Here is a 19,843-nt window from a genome sequence, read left to right on the forward strand (position 1 = left end):
CCAGGCTTCGCCTATACTCTTGGTAAACAGATTTTTAGTTTCAACGGTTTTTATTAAGGGTTTTTTTCCAAGAGTGTAACAAGTATGTACATCTTTGTTTCCCCACGCAGGGGGCTTATATTCAGCATTCTAGTACACGTTGGTTTGCAGTACAGTATAGTCTTTTACTCTTGGTTTAAAGTATTGGGGAGGGGATAACAGGGGGAATTAAACGAAACAGGGGGTCGTCGAGGATCCACATCTCCCTCCGAGTATGGGTTTGTTGGGGGTTTAAGGTCTGTTTGTGTTTAGGGTTCTTACGTGGTAGAGGAGATGTTATGCAGCCCCGGGATCGCTAGATAGTTGATGCCATGTAGTTAGGAAGTTTGGTAATGTATCCGTCCGGATAGCGTGAATTCTTTCGTACAGCATAATTGTAGAGATTCTGTTCATAACCTCTGAGAAGGAGAGGCTTGGCGATTTCCATCTGGAAGCGATGTGGATCCTTGCGGCCATACAAACAACCTGTATTAGCTTATAAGCTTTAAATCTAATCCTAGGTTCCCGATTTCCTAGAAGAAATGTTGTGGGTGATTTGGATATCGGGTCAATAAAGATTTGTTTTAGCATATTGTGTATTTGCGTCCATAGTTTTGCCACCTCCGGGCACGTCCACCAAGTGTGGTACATACTGCCCGAAACCTGGCATTGGTAAGCAGATTTTTACAGGTGTTCGCCTATACTGTTGGTACACCAATGTTACTAGGGTTCTCCTATACTATTGCAACAAAAAATGTTACATGGTTCACCTATACTTTTGCTAGAGAAATGTTACTGGGGTTCGCTTATACTTTTTCTACAGAAATGTTACTGGGGTCCGCCTATACTCTTGCTACAGATATGTTAGAGGTATTTGCCTATACTTTTGCTACAGAAATGTTAATGGGGTACGCCTATACTTTGGCTGCAGAAATGTTACTGGGGTCCGCCTATACCTTTTCTACCAAATGGTTTGAGAGGTTCGCCTATACTCTTGCTGCAGAAATATTACTGGGGTCTGCCTATACTTTTGCTACAGAAATGTTACTGGCGTCTGCCTACACTCTTGCTATAGAAATGTTACTGGGGTCCGCCTATACAGTTGCTACTGAATGGTTTGAGGGGTTCGCCTATACTCTTGCTACAGAAATGTTACAGGGGTTCACCTATACTTTTGCTACAGAAATGTTACAGGGGTCTGCCTATGCTGTGGGTGCACAAAGACTTCCCATCGTGTTTTTTTACCTATCTGGCACAAATACACTGACTGACTAGGGCAGAAATGTGGGCCGAGGCCGAGGTCCTTGGCGGGGTGAAACTCTGCCATGTTTGGGCTCTCTGATTTCTTCCTGTGTAATACCATCTTTGGGCACCCACAGCATAGGCGAGCCCAAGGAACTCAAAAACTTCCCATTGCGGTGTTGAGCTATTTGACACCTACACAGAATGAATTGTGTGCAGACACATGGATTTCCCATTGCTATGTAATTAGCGGCACCTTAGGTCACACAATGTGGAGGCTGGGACCGAGCCTGATCCAGGGCCCGCTCACGTGCTTCCCACACAGATTATTGCGGGTCCTACCTCGGTCATGGTTTCTCGGCTTTATTATGCCACCTCCTTCTCCTGCTTGGGGTCTGGGGATCAGCACTAGGCAACATGTATTTTCTCTCGTGTTACCACAGTTATCTGAGACACTGGTTTGGGCCAAACAAAAGGAGCGTTACTGCATTAATGAGACGTTCACAGCTGCACTAGCATCCGAGTCCGCTTTATGCCCACAATTACTGAGGGTGTGAGCCAAGGTTGAGGTCCTTGGCAGGGTGAAACTGGCTTGTTGGGGCGCTCTGATTTCTTTATGTGTAATACTTTCCTTAGGTCCCAGGGGCTCGCCTATGCTGTGGGTGCACAAAGACTTCCCATTGCGTTGTTTTACCTGTCTGGCACAAATACACTGACTGACTACAGCAGAAATGTGGGCCGAGGCCCTTAGCATGGTGAAACTCTGCCATGTTTGGGCACTCTGATTTCCTCATGTGTAATACCATGTTTGAGTTCCTTGGGCTCGCCTATGCTGTGGGTTCACAAAGACTTCCCATGGCAGTGTTTTACCTGTCTGGCACAAATACACTGACTGACTACGGCAGAAATGTGGGCCGAGGCTGAGGTCCTTGGCGGAGTGAAACTCTGCCATGTTTGGGCACCTTGATTTCTTCCAGTGTAATACCATCTTTGTGTACCGATAGCATAGGCGAGCCCAATGAACTCAGACTTTCCATTGCGGTGTTGAGCTATCTGACCCTTACACAGAAGGAATTGTGTGGGGACACATGGTTTTCCAATTGCTATGTAACTCGCGGCACCTTGGGTCACACAAGGTGGAGGCTGGGACTGAGCCTGACCCTGGGCCCACTCACGTGCTTCCCACACAGAGTATTGCTGCATTGTGGAGATGTGTAGAAGTGCTGGCACCTGAGTCCCCTTTATGCTCACGTTTGCGGCTCCTGACAATTTTGTGACGGAGGTGGCACAGGATTGGAATGGTGATCGTACGTCAATTTATCATCAATTCTCAACAGCATTGTGGGTTATCACCCACACTTTCAAAGAGGGTCGCTGCCTAGCCCTGCCAACCCTCTGCAATGTGTGCCTCCGGTTCCTCCTCATCCATTACGCACCTATAAATAGACATGAGGGTGTTGTGGCTATGAAGCGAGCGTGTGGCATGAGACCAGCTAAACGCTGCGCAGGGAAAATTTTGTGTGCGCTGTGGATGCAGGGTCGTGCGGAAGGTTGGACAGCAATGCCAGCATGTAAACCCAGAAAAAGAGGCAGCGGTGTCCCCCGCAGGCAGTGAATGTCCTTGATTGCAGGTAGTGTGGTGCTTAGCTAAGATGTGCCAGCGCGTGTGCCTTGCTAATGAGGTTCTGTCCCAAGTAAATTGTTAGGGGGGTGACCGCCAGGCTCTTGCCCCCATTGTGGCTTAATAGTGGGACCCAGGAGCCTCAGATGCAGCCATGCATGCTGCCCCTGCCCTTCCGTATCCGTTTCCGTGGTGTTTCCATGACTTTCTGATGTTTTCTGGTGTTTCACAAGTCATGACCTATGCGGAGCATCGGTCCCATACAAAAATGCTCAAGTCCCCCATTGACTTCAATGGGGTTCATTACTCGAAACAAGCTCTCGAGCATTATGAAAAGTTCGACTCGAGTACCGAGCACCCGAGCATTTTGGTGCTCGCTCATCTCTAATTACCGGCTATGACTGTAATATTGTCAGGGATCTGGGGTCCGGGTACGGGAGTCCCTGAAAACAAACCACAACCCCTGTCCCTACCTACTTGCCCCCTTGGGCTAAGCGCCAGGGCGACAACTGGGTGACGGTCCCTACAGTTACTAGGGAAGTGGGGCACAGGGACCGATACAGACAAACACTGGAAACAAACGAACACAGAGGAGAATCAGACAGTCCGAGTCGGCAACAGAAGCGTACGCGGTACAAAGGGGTCAGGCAAAGCAAGGTCAGGTCCGAAGTCCAAAGATCAAGAGATGGGAGCGCACTCCAAATATGCGGGTGCAGCCTGGAGACAAACATACACTGGCAATGCAGGAAGGAAACAGTCACGTTTAAATGCTGTCAGAACTCCCGCCACAGCAGCTGATTGGGGCGGGGAGCCTGACAACAGCTGAAGCTAATCCAGAGTACAAGCAAGCCCACCCCCAGCACTAGCTGGCCGGGTGGAGATAAAGGTCTCGTGTCCGGCTGCCATGGCAATCGGGACGCGGCGTGGAACGGCGCCCGCTGCATCCCTAGCCACCTGGCGGCAGCCAGGGGTGGTCACCAGCCCCGGGGTACCCCTGCGCTGCACCCCAGCCGCCTGGGTGATAGGGGCAGCGGTGTGGGCACGGACGCCCCGGAAGCCACTGGTCCTGACAAATATCTTTTCGTTACCTGCTAATTATTTACTTATTTACCTATCTATCTTTGTATCTTTATTATTGGTTCATTTGTAAAGTTACATTTTACTTTATTACATAATCCAGATAGTGTACGAAATCTGTTATGCAATATCTGGATATATATAATTGGCATTTATTTTGTACCTATCAATGCACTACTTAATATGCTGTATTTTGTTCCAAAAATGAAACATTTAAATAAAGATTATTGAATTAGGGAATTTTCGCGGCAAATCAGCCCAGTGTGAACCCAGCCTCAGAGCTATCCTTCACAGCAGCCACATGAATCCTAGATACAATGGATAATGTGGACCCACTGACTTGTATGGGAGAGTTGTTACATTCATGCAGTATGGTTTTACTTTTAATATATATTACATGTTTTTTTAGCTGCATGTAAGAGTTTATGTATGTTTTTTATTCATTCTCCCCTATCTTTTCTTTTCCGTATAGATGTATGCTTAATGGATGTCACTTGATGGGATTAATAAAAATTTCCTCTGCTACCTTTCAAGAGATTCAAACTTTCCAATGGAATGGCGTTGGTATTGAGATACAAAGGCCATTATGTATTAATCTATGGTCTATGCGGCTTTGTGACTACTAAAAATAAATATATTGAAATGAGTATGTGTCTTGTGTAGTATATTGGTTCTTTACAACAGTAGCAATTGTTCCCTCCTCACCATTTTTTATGTTGGAGGAGATGTATTGTTAATGTATATGGTACAGTAGAGATAATATGGGGCCATAATTGATTGTGGGTTCGTAGTTACGCCATAGGTGATAAGAGTTTGGGCATTTTTGTGCACTTAATCCTGTGTTCATCGCTATCAGTATAAGGAATGTACATGCAGTGTATGCACATTACTCATACCATACGCCCATTGATATTATATGCCTATTCTTTGGATAAGGTTAATAAATAAGCTTTGTCAGCTGTGAAAGTGATCATCATGGGTTTTCATTAAAATGTATGGGATACCCACCAGCAACTTATAGCTTTAATAGTGGGGCTGCAAGGTTAGCACATGTGAGATATATACTGTGTTGCCATGGTAATGTTGATATGACGCTAATGTGGGCACGATGCATGATATGATCATAGTGATTGATTAGACCCGGACTGGTGATCCACAGTGTCTATGATGTTGGTCTTGTGTGAGCGACAGATCTTGTGCATGCGCAGAGTATATGGAGAGGTTGGGATCTCCAAACAACATCTATCCCGTGAGACCATGCAAATCCCACGCATGCACAAGGAGTAAGTTAAACAGCCGGAACGATGGTGACACAAGTAAGGATGCTTATCTTGCGTGACACAGGTATCTCGCACATGCGCAATGGAACAAGAAGGGCGCTGGATAGATGCTACCATAATCAATGGCCACTGGAATTGCCTATTATGTGCCAACCTTGAACACAGAAGGTAATGGGAAGTTGTACAGCTGTGGGGTGGTGGGGGAGGGGGTTAATTAATGTAATGATGATGATTGTGTAAGGTTTATATAAATTGTGGGCAATGACAGTATGTGTTATCAGCTTAATGTCAGGTCAAAACATTGCTGTCATGACCATGGAGGAATAAGAATAAAGATGACATTGTTTGGATAACCTTGGGCATATGGATTCCTTTTGCACCCTTGATGCTGCTTCCTCTTTTTGATACAGTAGAATAAGCAACTTTAAAATTAATTTACAAAAGTCTGAAATATTAAATATATCCATTTCAATGGGTGAAGAGGGACTCCTTAGGGAACTTTTCCTCTCTAAATAGCAGAACTTGTCTATAAAATACTTGGGAATTCAATTCCTGGCTGACCCTAAACAAACCTTTGAATTAAACTATATGCCCTTCACCCCACTTTCCCTGGAGACAGAATTGAAGAACTGGCAAAACCTTCCGCTATCATGGTTTGGTAGAATTAATGTATTAAAAATGGATATCCTACCAAAAATACTATATATTTTTCAAACGGTCCCCTGGTATATACCTAGATACTATTTTGCAAAGCTTAAGAAACTAGTGACTAAATTGGTCTGACATAACTCCTCACAATGTATTAGCTGTAAAACTCTAACAAGACATAAACTCGCAGGCGGAGCGGAGTTACCCCACTTGGAGTTGTATCATAAGGTCACAATTAGTAATTGTATTATAGATCTCTGTCACCATTCCGCATCTAAGTTGTGGGTAGAGGTGGAGCAGACTCTAAACCTATTTCAGGTCAAGGCAGCATTCTGGATTTCTGCGGGAGTAGAATGGGGAGGATCGATGCCTCTGCCCTTGTCAAGGCTTTACTACACGCTTGACATACCACACAGAGTTCGGGGGTGTCAAGACTGGGACCACTTACCCCACTAGTGGGAAACCCAGAAGTATTGTCTACAATATTGCATACCTACATCTTTTTTATGCCAAGAAAAGAGTTCCCCATTGTCATAGGGTATGAGAACTCTTGCAGACTTAAAGGGAGAACACAGATTGCCAGGGAGATCCTGGTTATTATACTTCCAGTTACATAGCTATATCACTGCACTTGCCCCATTCTCTGATCTAACATCAGAAGTTACACCATTTAAATGACTATGCACAGCGAAGGAGGCACCTGCGCATGTGATCTCTCTAATGTATGTCATTCTAATGGATGAGCAGACAAGAACGTTTGAACCCAGCTGGTTTTTAAAAGTGGGATGAGGCCTTGGGGGAGACCTGTTCCCGAAGAGCTCCTATCTAAATTCTGTGCCCTCACACACAAAATGAATGTAGACTTCAGGAACTCAACTTCAAAATAGTCTCACAGTGGTACAGAACCCTAGTCAGATTGCACAACATATGCCCCTCAGTTTCTGAGCAATGTTGGAAGTTTATGTCTGACACGGGTTCTATGCTGCATACATGGTTGGACTGTCCCCTCATAGCTCCCCTGTGGCAGGATGAATCGCAACTATACCGAGCTATATGTGTATCCTCACTTCATTTCATGCCGCAGCTGGTGCTCCTGTCAATATTCCCTGGTTCAATATCTCAGCTCAAACGGGGACACTATTATGGCAATGAGACAGATTATTCCTAGATATAGGAGACAGAGTGTCGCAATCCTGAGAATAGTGTGGTTGTAGGCCATAGACTCCTTGAAATACATAGAGGAGCTCAAATGTAGCGATCTCGAAACAGAATACTCAAAATTTTATGCTACATGTATGGGTGGAGTTCCGAGATTCCCCCTTTTTCTCGTCTTGGCTGAGGAGTGGAACAGTCTTATGAGAAATAAACCAAGTGGCTTTATACGGAAATTTGGAGATACCCCTATAAATGAGTACAATCTATGATTACAGGGTACGTCCCCCCCCCCCCCCTCTAAACTCAACCCTTTTTCTTTTTTCCTCCTCTTTTCTTTTTCTCCTCTTATCTTAATCACCGTAACAGGCGAATATCCCAATTTGCCTCACAAAACTAAGTCACCGATGGGAACCACTGGTAATTAAAATATAACTTTTATTAAATAAATTATAAAAATATGCGTGATCAACAAAAACTTTAAAATTGTGTGTCTCTGTTTTTAGGACAACACTGATATCTAGATTGAGTGCCTAAAGTGCTTTATAGATGTGTCCCTTTCAATTTCTGACACTTTAAATGGTTCACCAATCGTGGATTCCCTTTAAGGATTTATCTAGTATCTAACATAGGTTGGCACCTTATGCGGCAATCATTTCCAAGTATATATATATTAATCCCATTGGTATTGTTTGAACCACATCACACGAATTCACTAAGATCCAATTCAGGATTCAATGGGATTCAGTCAGATTTGAAAAGAACTTTTTTTAGGACACAAAAAAGCAATATATATATATCTCTATGTGCAGCGCTATTGTTATGTTCGTCCAGCGCACAAATTAGCACGTAGATATATATATCTTATATCTGTTCATTTATCCTTAGATGGATGATCAGGTATAGAGGGATAAAGAGAATCACACTTGGTTTATTGTGTGCATATCTCCCCCTATACTACTCTACATAGATGTTTACCATCCTAATGTGGAAGGGCTATATATAGGTGCTATTATGGTTTGACCACAAAGCTACCTCAGAAACTCTTTTTCACCTCTAAAGCAGCACTATAGTCGCTAGATGTATATTAACAAATGACTCTTGTGATGCATCAGAGTGTCAAGGTAATAAAATATTCTAAGTACAGCACCAATCGGGCCCACCCCACTTGCCCCGTTGCCGGCGGTAAGAAGAGACACCACACAGAGGTCTGGTATCATTCCTCACACGGGACATGGCTCTCGGCTGTGCCAACGTCGTGCTTTATTACAGATTACATGAGATCTTATACCCTTTGTCCCATCCCCAGCGAAGGGGTGATGGGCTGATAACCATATATGGGCAGTCCGGATTTGCGGACTGAGACAGTGAAAGTCATACAACAGTCATTATCTTGATACTGGCGCCTCTGGCTTGTACAGAAAATCACGTATTTAATTAACTCCAGTGCAAAGAATCACCCACTCAATTCTAAGAAGTCCGGATTTCCGGCCTGGGACAGTAAAAATTATGTACATAGTGGAACATCTTGATATGGGCTTCTGGGAAAACGGCCAAGTACACGCGTCCTTCATGTCTGGTTCGGTATCATCTCTGAATTTCTAGAACATCTCTCTCAGCCTTCTAAAGCCTTGGAATATCTGATGTAAGGCGACATATAAGTTTTTTTCATTTGGAATTGAATAAAACTTGCATATAGGTATAAAGCATAAAAAAACATATTGCTATATATATATATATATATCCTCACAAGAGAATGCCCCACCAATGCTACTGCGTGGAGGCAATTAAGTTCCTGTCCTTTAGTTGCTCTCCAGATAAAGATATATAGGTGTAATCATGGCCAGCCAGGACTTCGATTGTAAGGTCCAACGGAACCATAAAAAAACCTTTTTGAGAGTGCAACCTATTACTGCCTAAGTCTACCAACGCGTTTCCGCAGTTATTACAGGGTTAACTGCTTCATCAGGGTAGTATTTTTGTTTTTATGCAGAGCCAAAACAGGTTGTGAGCAGCATGACCGGCTGCTACTGAATGAACATAGACGGTAAGACACCGTCCTTTAGGGCTTTTTATAGTGTAGACCCCGCCTCCATTTACAAGGGGCTCGTCCTGCTGCTCCAATCAGCTGATCCTGTCAAAAATCACCGCTCCGGAGGTATCGCGGTGGTAAGACGACCTCGCGCATGCGCAGTGACGGCCGCGGCTGCCAACCACGCCAACCAACCACCGAAGCCGTCGGGAAAGTGTAGCGGCGTGCCGTACCCTAGGCAACGCAAACACTCCCTCCGGTGGTGGATATAGACAGGGCGCTGGGACTTCATTAACCCTTTATGGACAAATAGGCAGTCTGTCAGATGTCATAATAGGCATTTGCAGTAAATAAATCCAGGCTTATTGTAGCATATTGGAGGTAAGTGACCAAGTTTGCACATTAACACCACATTAGAGTTATATTGTGCCTTGATATAATCCTTATTAAAGGATATCATATTAGATAAGGTTCATCATTGGACATTCAATAAAATAGATGTCCATATGTCCTATTACAGTGCTGTTCATATGGGCTGGCGTTGTGATATATAACTGATAAGATTTTTCCACAATTTAGCACTGACCATTATTTTAGTTATCCATATCTTTCGCAATAGTTGGTACATACAGGAAAGCCGAAAGAATATTGATTGCCAAATACCCAACTAAATGTCACCTACAAAACGGATATATGCTATATGGAAATAGGAGAGTAATTGTATCTTTCTATTTATTATTATTCAAGTATTTCTTCAGACGCTGTTTCAAGTTTAAATCCTACAAAGTTATGTGTCTGATGAGTGTGTTATATAAACGAGGTGAAGGATAAGGTCTCATTTAACCCCTTGGGCGTACAACAGTCCATTCGATGTATCCATCTTGTTTCTTTTTGCAATAGTCTCTGGTCTATATTGCCTCCTCGTCCATTGTCTCTAATTTTCTCTAAGCCTTGAACTTTGATGCATTCTGGGTCGTTGTTATGCTTGTTTCGTATATGTTCCGCTACACTGGTATTATCTCCCCTGTTAATATTCCCAATATGTTCAAGGATACGTCTTCGCAGCTCACGTGTGGTCTTCCCTATATAAAATATATTTAATACATTTATTTAATAAAAGTTATATTTTAATTACCAATCTCCTCTTATCTTCTTTTAGCTTTCTTATCTAATCCTATACATTTTTCACATGTGTTAGGATTAAATAAGTATTTTAGAGGGGACAGTGTTGGATTCGCTGGGCGCTGTCCTGGGGAGTCCTCACAGCCCAGTGGCTGGCCGGACGGGTGTTCATTGGACACAGCATAGGAAAACAGTGAAATGTTTATTCTTTAGTTTTATATACATATACAAGAAAGTGAAACATTTGCTGTGACGGAAGAAGACAACAAGTCCAGTAATGTTATATATGACTGCAAAATGGTCTTCTGTTAATGCACACAGTTTAGCTCAATATCATATACTCTAATTCAGATTGTAATTTCTCTATGAAAGTAAATAAAAGCCTTTTGAAAATAAATCTATAAGAGGTCGGTGACCGGAATTTAGGAAAGATAGTACAGGCACAGCATTTATTGTTTGCTATTATTTTGGTTCCATCATCTGCTCCAGTCTTCACTGCCAGTATTGTCATATTACTCATCATCTTTACTCTCCTTCACTAGCATCTTGATGCCTTCTCACTAGAGATGAGCGAACACCAAAATGTTCGGGTGTTCGTTATTCGGAACGAACTTCCCGCGATGCTCGAGGGTTCGTTTCGAACAACGAACCCCATTGAAGTCAATGGGCGACCAGAACATTTTTGTATTTCGCCGATGCTCGCTAAGGTTTTCATGTGTGAAAATCTGGGCAATTCAGGAAAGTGATGGGAATGACACAGTGACGGATAGGGCAGGCGAGGGGCTACGTGTTGGGCTGCATCTCAAGTTCACAGGTCCCACTATTAAGCCACAATACCGGCAAGAGTGCCCCCCCCCCCCTCCCAACAACTTTTACTTCTGAAAAGCCCTCATTAGCATGGCATACCTTTGCTAAGCACCACACTACCTCCAACAAAGCACAATCACTGCCTGCATGACACTCCACTGACACTTCTCCTGGGTTACATGCTGCCCAACCGCCCCCCCTCCCCCCCCACAGCGCACACCAAAGTGTCCCTGGGCAGCCTTCAGCTGCCCTCATGCCACACCACGCTCATGTCTATTTATAAGTGCGTCTGCCATGAGGAGGAACCGCAGGCACACACTGCAGAGGGTTGGCATGGCTTGGCAGCGACCCTCTTTAAAAGGGGCGGGGCGATAGCCCACAATGCTGTACAGAAGCAATGAGAAATATAATCCTGTGCCACCGCCATCAGGAGCTGCACACGTGGGCATAGCAATGGGGAACCTATGTGCCACACACTATTCATTCTGTCAAGGTGTCTGCATGCCCCAGTCAGACCGGGCTTTTTAATTCATAGACACAGGCAGGTACAACTCCCTATTGTGAAGTCCCTGTCGACCCACAGCATGGGTGGCTCCCTGGAACCCACCGGCGGTACACAGAAATATCCCATTGCATTGCCCAACACAGCTGAGGTAGTAATGTTGTGCTTAACCCTTTCCAATCCAATTTGTATATGGTTTTCCTAGGGGGCTTACTCTTTTTCTGCCGTTATACAACGGCGCTATATGCTGGCTAAAGCCAGTACTGCATGAGCTGACACGTAGGATAGGCTCCGACAGCAGAGAGGCTGGCAATATACAGTAAGAGAACCCCGACGGACGTCTACCAACAACGGAGCTGTACAGCCTTAAACCCTAATGTCTTCACAGGTCACACAGTGGACTGGAAAGGGTTAATGCAGGTGGGCTTCGGCCCACACTGCATGCCCCAGTCAGACTGGGGTTCTTTACAAGTGGACACATGTAGGTTAAACTCCCTGTGGACCCACTGCCTGGGTGGGTGCCAGGAAGCCACCGGCGGTACATAGAAATATCCCATTGCATTGCCCAACACAGCTGAGGTAGTAATGTCGTGCGTAATACAGGTGGGCTTCGGCCCACACTGCATGCCCCAGTCAGACGGGTTCTTTAGAAGTGTACAGATGTATTAAAAACTCAGTGTGCACCTACAGCATGGGTGGCTCCCTGGAACCCACCGGCGGTACACAAAAATATCCCATTGCATTGCCCAACACAGCTGAGGTAGTAATGTCGTGCGTAATACAGGTGGGCTTCGGCCCACACTGCATGCCCCAGTCAGACGGGTTCTTTAGAAGTGTACAGATGTATTAAAAACTCAGTGTGCACCTACAGCATGGGTGGCTCCCTGGAACCCACCGGCGGTACATAAAAATATCCCATTGCATTGCCCAACACAGCTGAGGTAACGTCAGCTGTAATGCAGGTGGGCTAAAAATTAATTTGATTACACTGTAGGCGAGGGCCCACAAAAATTGCTGTATCAACAGTACTAATGTACATCCCAAAAATTGGCCATGGCCAGCCAAGAGGGCAGGTGAAACCCATTAATCGCTTTGGTTAATGTGGCTTAAGTGGTAACTAGGCCTGGAGGCAGCCCAGTGTAACGAAAAATTGGTTCAAGTTAAAGTTCCAATGCTTTTAAGCGCATTGAAACTTATAAAAATTGTTCTGAAAAATTATTTGAGTGAGCCTTGTGGCCCTAAGAAAAATTGCCCATTCAGCGTGATTACGTGAGGTTTCAGGAGGAGGAGCAGGAGGAGGAGGAGGAGGAATATTAGACACAGATTGATGAAGCAGAAATGTCCCCGTTTTGGATGGTGAGAGAGAACGTAGCTTCCATCCGCGGGTGCAGCCTACGTATTGCTTACGTATCGCTGCTGTCCGCTGGTGGAGAACAGAAGTCTGGGGAAATCCAGGCTTTGTTCATCTTGATGAGTGTTAGCCTGTCGGCACTGTCGGTTGACAAGCGGCTACGCTTATCTGTGATGATTCCCCCAGCCGCACTAAACACCCTCTCCGACAACACGCTAGCCGCAGGACAAGCAAGCACCTCCAGGGCATACAGCGCTAGTTCAGGCCACATGTCCAGCTTCGACACCCAGTAGTTGTAGGGGGCAGAGGCGTCACCAAGGATGGTCGTGCGATCCACTACGTACTCCCTCACCATCCTTTTACAGTGCTCCCGCCGACTCAGCCGTGACTGGGGAGCGGTGACACAGTCTTGGTGGGGAGCCATAAAGCTGGCCAGGCCCTTAAAGACTGTTGCACTGCCTGGGATGTACATGCTGCTCGATCTACGCACATCCCCTGCTACCTTGCCCTCGGTACTGCGCCTTCTGCCACTAGCGCTGTCGGCTGGGAATTTTACCATCAGCTTGTCCGCAAGGGTCCTGTGGTATAGCAACACTCTCGAACCCCTTTCCTCTTCGGGAATCAGAGTGGGCAGGTTCTCCTTATACCGTGGATCGAGCAGTGTGTACACCCAGTAATCCGTAGTGGCCAGAATGCGTGCAACGCGAGGGTCACGAGAAAGGCATCCTAACATGAAGTCAGCCATGTGTGCCAGGGTACCTGTACGCAACACATGGCTGTCTTCACTAGGAAGATCACTTTCAGGATCCTCCTCCTCCTCCTCCTCCTCCTCAGGCCATACACGCTGAAAGGATGACAGGCAATCAGCCGGTGTACCGTCAGCAGCGGCCCAAGCTGTCTCTTCCCCCTCCTCCTCATCCTCCTCATGCTCCTCCTCCTCCTCCTGTACGCGCTGAGAAATAGACAGGAGGGTGCCCTGACTATCCAGCGGCATACTGTCTTCCCCCGCCCCCGTTTCCGAGCGCAAAGCAGCTGCCTTTATGGTTTGCAGGGAATTTCTCAAGATGCATAGCAGAGGAATGGTGACGCTAATGATTGTAGCATCGCCGCTCACCACCTGGGTAGACTCCTCAAAATTACCAAGGACATGGCAGATGTCTGCCAACCAGGCCCACTCTTCTGAAATGAATTGAGGAGGCTGACTCCCACTGCGCCGCCCATGTTGGAGTTGGTATTCGACTATAGCTCTACGTTGTTCATACAGCCTGGCCAACATGTGGAGCGTAGAGTTCCACCGTGTGGGCACGTCGCACAGCAGTCGGTGCACTGGCAGCTTAAAGTGATGTTGCAGGGTGCGCAGGGTGGCAGCGTCCGTGTGGGACTTGCGGAAATGTGCGCAGAGCCGGCGCGCCTTTACGAGCAGGTCTGACAAGCGTGGGTAGCTTTTCAGAAACCGCTGAACCACCAAATTAAAGACGTGGGCCAGGCATGGCACGTGCGTGAGGCTGCCAAGCTGCAGAGCCGCCACCAGGTTACGCCCGTTGTCACACACGACCATGCCCGGTTGGAGGCTCAGCGGCGCAAGCCAGCGGTCGGTCTGCTGTGTCAGACCCTGCAGCAGTTCGTGGGCCGTGTGCCTCTTATCGCCTAAGCTGAGTAGTTTCAGCACGGCCTGCTGACGCTTGCCCACCGCTGTGCTGCCACACCGCGCGACACCGACTGCTGGCGACATGCTGCTGCTAACACATCTTGATTGCGAGACAGAGGAGGAGGAGGAGGAGGAGGAGGGTGCTTTAGTGGAGGAAGCATACACCTCCGCAGATACCACCACCGAGCTGGGGCCCGCAATTCTGGGGGTGGGTAGGACGTGAGCGGTCCCAGGCTCTGACTCTGTCCCAGCCTCCACTAAATTCACCCAATGTGCCGTCAGGGAGATGTAGTGGCCCTGCCCGCCTGTGCTTGTCCACGTGTCCGTAGTTAAGTGGACCGTGGCAGTAACCGCGTTGGTGAGGGCGCGCACAATGTTGCGGGAGACGTGGTCGTGCAGGGCTGGGACGGCACATCGGGAAAAGTAGTGGCGACTGGGAACTGAGTAGCGCGGGGCCGCCGCCTCCATGATACTTTTGAAGGACTCAGTTTCCACAACCCTATACGGCAGCATCTCAAGGCTGATGAATTTTGCTATGCGGACGGTTAACGTTTGAGCGTGCGGGTGCGTGGCGGCGTACTTGCGCTTGCGCTCGAACACTTGCGCAAGCGACGGCTGAACGGTGCGCTGAACTACACTGCTGGATGGGGCCGAGGACAGCGGAGATGAGGGTGTGGGTGCAGGCCATGAGGCGGTAGTGCCTGTGTCCTGAGAGGGGGGTTGCATCTCAGTGGCAGGTTGGGGCACAGGGGGAGAGGCAGGGGTGCAAACCGGAGGCGGTGAACGGCCTTCGTCCCACCTTGTGGGGTGCTTGGCCATCATATGTCTGCGCATGGTGGTGGTGGTGAGGCTGTTGGTGTTGGCTCCCCGGCTGAGCTTTGCGCAACAAAGGTTGCACACCACTGTTCGTCGGTCGTCAGGCGTCTCTGTGAAAAACTGCCAGACCTTAGAGCACCTCGGCCTCTGCAGGGTGGCATGGCGCGAGGGGGCGCTTTGGGAAACACTTGGTGGATTATTCGGTCTGGCCCTGCCTCTACCCCTGGCCACCGCACTGCCTCTTGCAACCTGCCCTGCTGATGCCCTTGACTCCCCCTCTGAAGACCTGTCCTCCTGAGTAAGCGTTGCACACCAGGTGGGGTCAGTCACCTCATCGTCCTGCTGCTCTTCCTCCGAATCCTCTGTGCGCTGCTCCCTTGGACTTACTGCCCTTACTACTACCTCACTGCAAGACAACTGTGTCTGATCGTCATCATCCTCCTCACCCACAGAAAGTTGTTGAGACAGTTGGCGGAAGTCCCCAGCCTCTTCCCTCGGACCCCGGGAACTTTCGAATGGTTGGGCATCAGTGACGATAAACTCCTCTGGTGGGAGAGGAACCGCTGCTGCCCAATCTAAGCAGGGGCCCGAGAACAGTTCCTGGGAGTGTTCCCGCTCCTGAGCAGGTGTCATTGTAGTGGAGTGAGGAGGCTGGGAGGAAGGAGGAGCAGCAGACAGAGGATTCGGATTTGCAGCAGTGGACGGCGCAGAACTGCGTGTTGACGATAGGTTGCTCGAAGCACTTTCTGCCATCCAGGACAGGACCTGCTCACACTGCTCATTTTCTAATAACCGTCTCCCGCGTGGACCCATTAATTGGGCGATGAATGTGGGGACACCAGAAACGTGCCTCTCTCCTAATCGTGCAGCAGTCGGCTGCGACACACCGGGATCAGGAGCTCGGGCTGTGCCCACACCCTGACTTGGCCCTCTGCGTCCTCGGCCGCGTCCACGTCCTCTAGGCCTACCCCTACCCCTCAGCATGCTGTATTACCAGTGATTTCATTTAACAGGCAGGAAATAAATTGGCGCAAGACTGCAGGCCAAATATAATTTTTGCCCTTTTGGGAAAACGAAAGGCCCCACTGCCTCTAGTGAATGAATAATCTAAGTTTAATAACTGTGCTGTGTCCCTGCTTATGTGTCATAGAACGTGAGGGTAGCAGAGTTATTATAACTCTGGCAGAGCAGGTATTTTTTTTCCCAATTAAGGAAAGCAAATGGCGAAGCCAGCAGTAAAGCGTAGCTGGGTGCGTATGATTTAGCAATGTTTTTCACGCAGCTCACACGTGTCCACAGGCGTTAGGACGGACAGAGGCTGGACAAATAGATTTGTTTTCAGTTTTTTCCCACCAAAAGGCAGCACTGCGTATATTCAATGAACATGAGAAGTGTAATAACTGTGCTGTGTCCCTGCTTATGTGTCACAGAACGTGAGGGTAGCAGAGTTATTATAACTCTGGCAGAGCAGGTATTTTTTTTCCCAATTAAGGAAAGCAAATGGCGAAGCCAGCAGTAAAGCGTAGCTGGGTGCGTATGATTTAGCAATGTTTTTCACGCAGCTCACACGTGTCCACCGCCCGTAAGGACGGACACAGGCTGGACAAATAGATTTGTTTTCAGTTTTTTCCCACCAAAAGGCAGCACTGCGTATATTCAATGAACATGAGAAGTGTAATAACTGTGCTGTGTCCCTGCTTATGTGTCACAGAACGTGAGGGTAGCAGAGTTATTATAACTCTGGCAGAGCAGGTATTTTTTTTCCCAATTAAGGAAAGCAAATGGCGAAGCCAGCAGTAAAGCGTAGCTGGGTGCGTATGATTTAGCAATGTTTTTCACGCAGCTCACACGTGTCCACCGCCCGTAAGGACGGACACAGGCTGGACAAATAGATTTGTTTCCACTTGTTTTTCCACCAAAAGGCAGCACTGCGTATATTCTATGAATAATAACTGTGTTGTGGCCCTGCCTATACAATTCTTTCCCTGCAGTATCAATGGAGGGTGGAATGCTCTGCAGAGGCGATTTTGAGAAGCCCAAAAAAAATGCAGCACAGCTAACAGCAGCCTGGACAGTACTGCACACGGATAAATATGGCCCTAGAAAGGACCGTTGAGGTTCTTGAAGGCTACACTCACTCCTAACACTCTCCCTGCCTATGCAGCACTTCTGTCCCTAATGCCGGGTGCAACGCTCTGCAGAGCCGATTTTGAGAAAAAAAAAAATTCCACTGCTAACAGCAGCCAACACACAGCTATCAGTGGCCCTAATAAGGACCTTTGGGGGGTCTTGAAGCCTACACTAACTACCAATTCTTTCCCTACAGCAGCTCCGGTATAAACAGCACTGTCCCTCATCTAACTCACACCGCATCTGAGGCGAACCGCGGGAGGGGCCGACTTTTATATTAGGCGAACACCTGATCTCGCCAGCCACTCACAGCAGGGGGGTGGTATAGGGCTTAAACGTTGCAGGGGGAAGTTGTAATGCCTTCCCTGTCTTTCAATTGGCCAGAAAAGCGCGCTAACGTCTCAGGGAAGGAAGTGAAAGTAACCAGAACACCGCATGGTGTTCGTTACGAATAACGAACATCCCGAACACCCTAATATTCGCACGAATATCAAGCTCGGACGAACGCGTTCGCTCATCTCTACTTCTCACCCCTCTACTGGTGGGTACCAATATCTCTTCTACGTTATAGTATTGATAAGTGCTTCATATCATTTCTTGTAATGTCCAGCTGTATACTATTCAGTTCTTTCATAGTTCTGAGTTGAGTGCTTACCTTACAGTCAGTATATATACGTAGATAGCAGCACAACCAATATATACAGTTATAATAGCATATGGAGCAGGTGCACGATCCCAAGCTGATCTTGGACTCAAGGATCCATAAACAAGACTGTATAAGGGCTCAGTTACACGGGCGCATCGGTGCCCGTGTTACTGGAGGTAGCAGACAGCCGTTCCTGAAGACGGACGTCTCTCTGCAGCGCCGGAGGAAAGCTTCATTGCCGGTCATGTGTTCTTTCATCAGCGCTGCAGAGAGACGTCCGTCTTCAGGTACGGCCCTCTTCTAACTGTCAGTCACACGGGCGCATCGGCGCCGGTGTATGGGTGCCGATGCGCCCGTGTGACTGAGCCCTAAGTTACCAATGGATAGATCAGCACAAGGAGGATCTTCATGAAATATTCATCTTCATCCCTCAACACGACACAAAGCTGCAACGTTTCGACCCTTTCTGGGTCTTTTTCAAGCACTAGCTTACAGTCAGTGTCATTACAGTATTTCACATGAATGTATGCCAAAATACTTCTTTTTTGCATATCCTATTCCATAGACAACTACTGTGAAAATATGTTCTATAGGTTTAAGAGAAAAAAAAGTTTACAAAAACCTTAGAAATATAACATGGTGTGAAAGACGCTTCTGGGAATTTCCAGTGCCATAGAAAAGGCAAGTTCTTTTCTTGCATCCTCTCATCGGATGCTGGCTACAAATGGGCAGTTCAAGCATTCTTAGATTGATATTCCTTTTTATTAAAATTAGCCCTTTATACCTCAATATTATTAGAGAAAGAGTAACGTATATAAATAATAGCAAGAGCCTCAGGGAGTCACTGCAAAGATATGAGAGTGTAGATGACTAACCTTCAGTAATGTTCAAAGAGTACAATACTGTCAGGAAAGCATATTGCTGTAGAGACTCATGGTTTAGTTTTGACATTAATGAAGAATTGTGGTTAAATAACACGATTTTTCAGAAAACCTTGGCCTCAAAGATTGCAGTAAAAAGACAGGATAGTTAAAAGGGGTTTTCCGGGCATTCACTATTGATGACCTATTCTGAGCATATGCAGCAAAAAACAAAAGTCTGCACATCCAACAAATACATCAAGTGTGAAGGTCCACAATAAGCAATGGCTGTAACAATTACAGTAACAAACACATGGTTCAGCACTCACACTTAATATCAGCATAAATATATACAAGTTTTGTTTATATTAACCGCATAGCAAATGCAAGGTTCTTAGCGCATAATTTGATCAAACCATGTGGGCCCACGGATTATGTCCAGGCGAACCTCGATGGATGGATTCGTAGCTCTATAGACACCTCTCTTTGGGCTAAAAAGCCTCCACATGGATGGGAAATATTAATACCTGGCTATATGCTATCACTGAACCCTCTGAAACAGATGGCTAAATGGACTGCATGATATGTGTAGGCAGCCACTCCTACACAAATGCACATGCAATAACAAAAAAAAGTCTGCACATCCAACAAATACATAAAGTGTGAAGGCACACATTAAGCTATGGCTGCAGCAATTACAAAACAAACCCATGCTTCAGCACACATACACACTTAATATCTGCATACTTGATTTGTTTTCTGGATGTGGAGACTTTTTTTGGGGGGTGGGGTTACTTACATCTTAAGAGAGGTGTCTTAAGACCTAGGAACCCATCCATCAAGGTTCAGCTGCGCATATTTTTATATAAATTAAAGTGATCATTATGAAGA

The sequence above is a fragment of the Eleutherodactylus coqui genome, chromosome 5, assembly GCF_035609145.1.
Source record: "Eleutherodactylus coqui strain aEleCoq1 chromosome 5, aEleCoq1.hap1, whole genome shotgun sequence".
In the NCBI taxonomy this organism is placed as follows: Eukaryota; Metazoa; Chordata; class Amphibia; order Anura; family Eleutherodactylidae; genus Eleutherodactylus; species Eleutherodactylus coqui.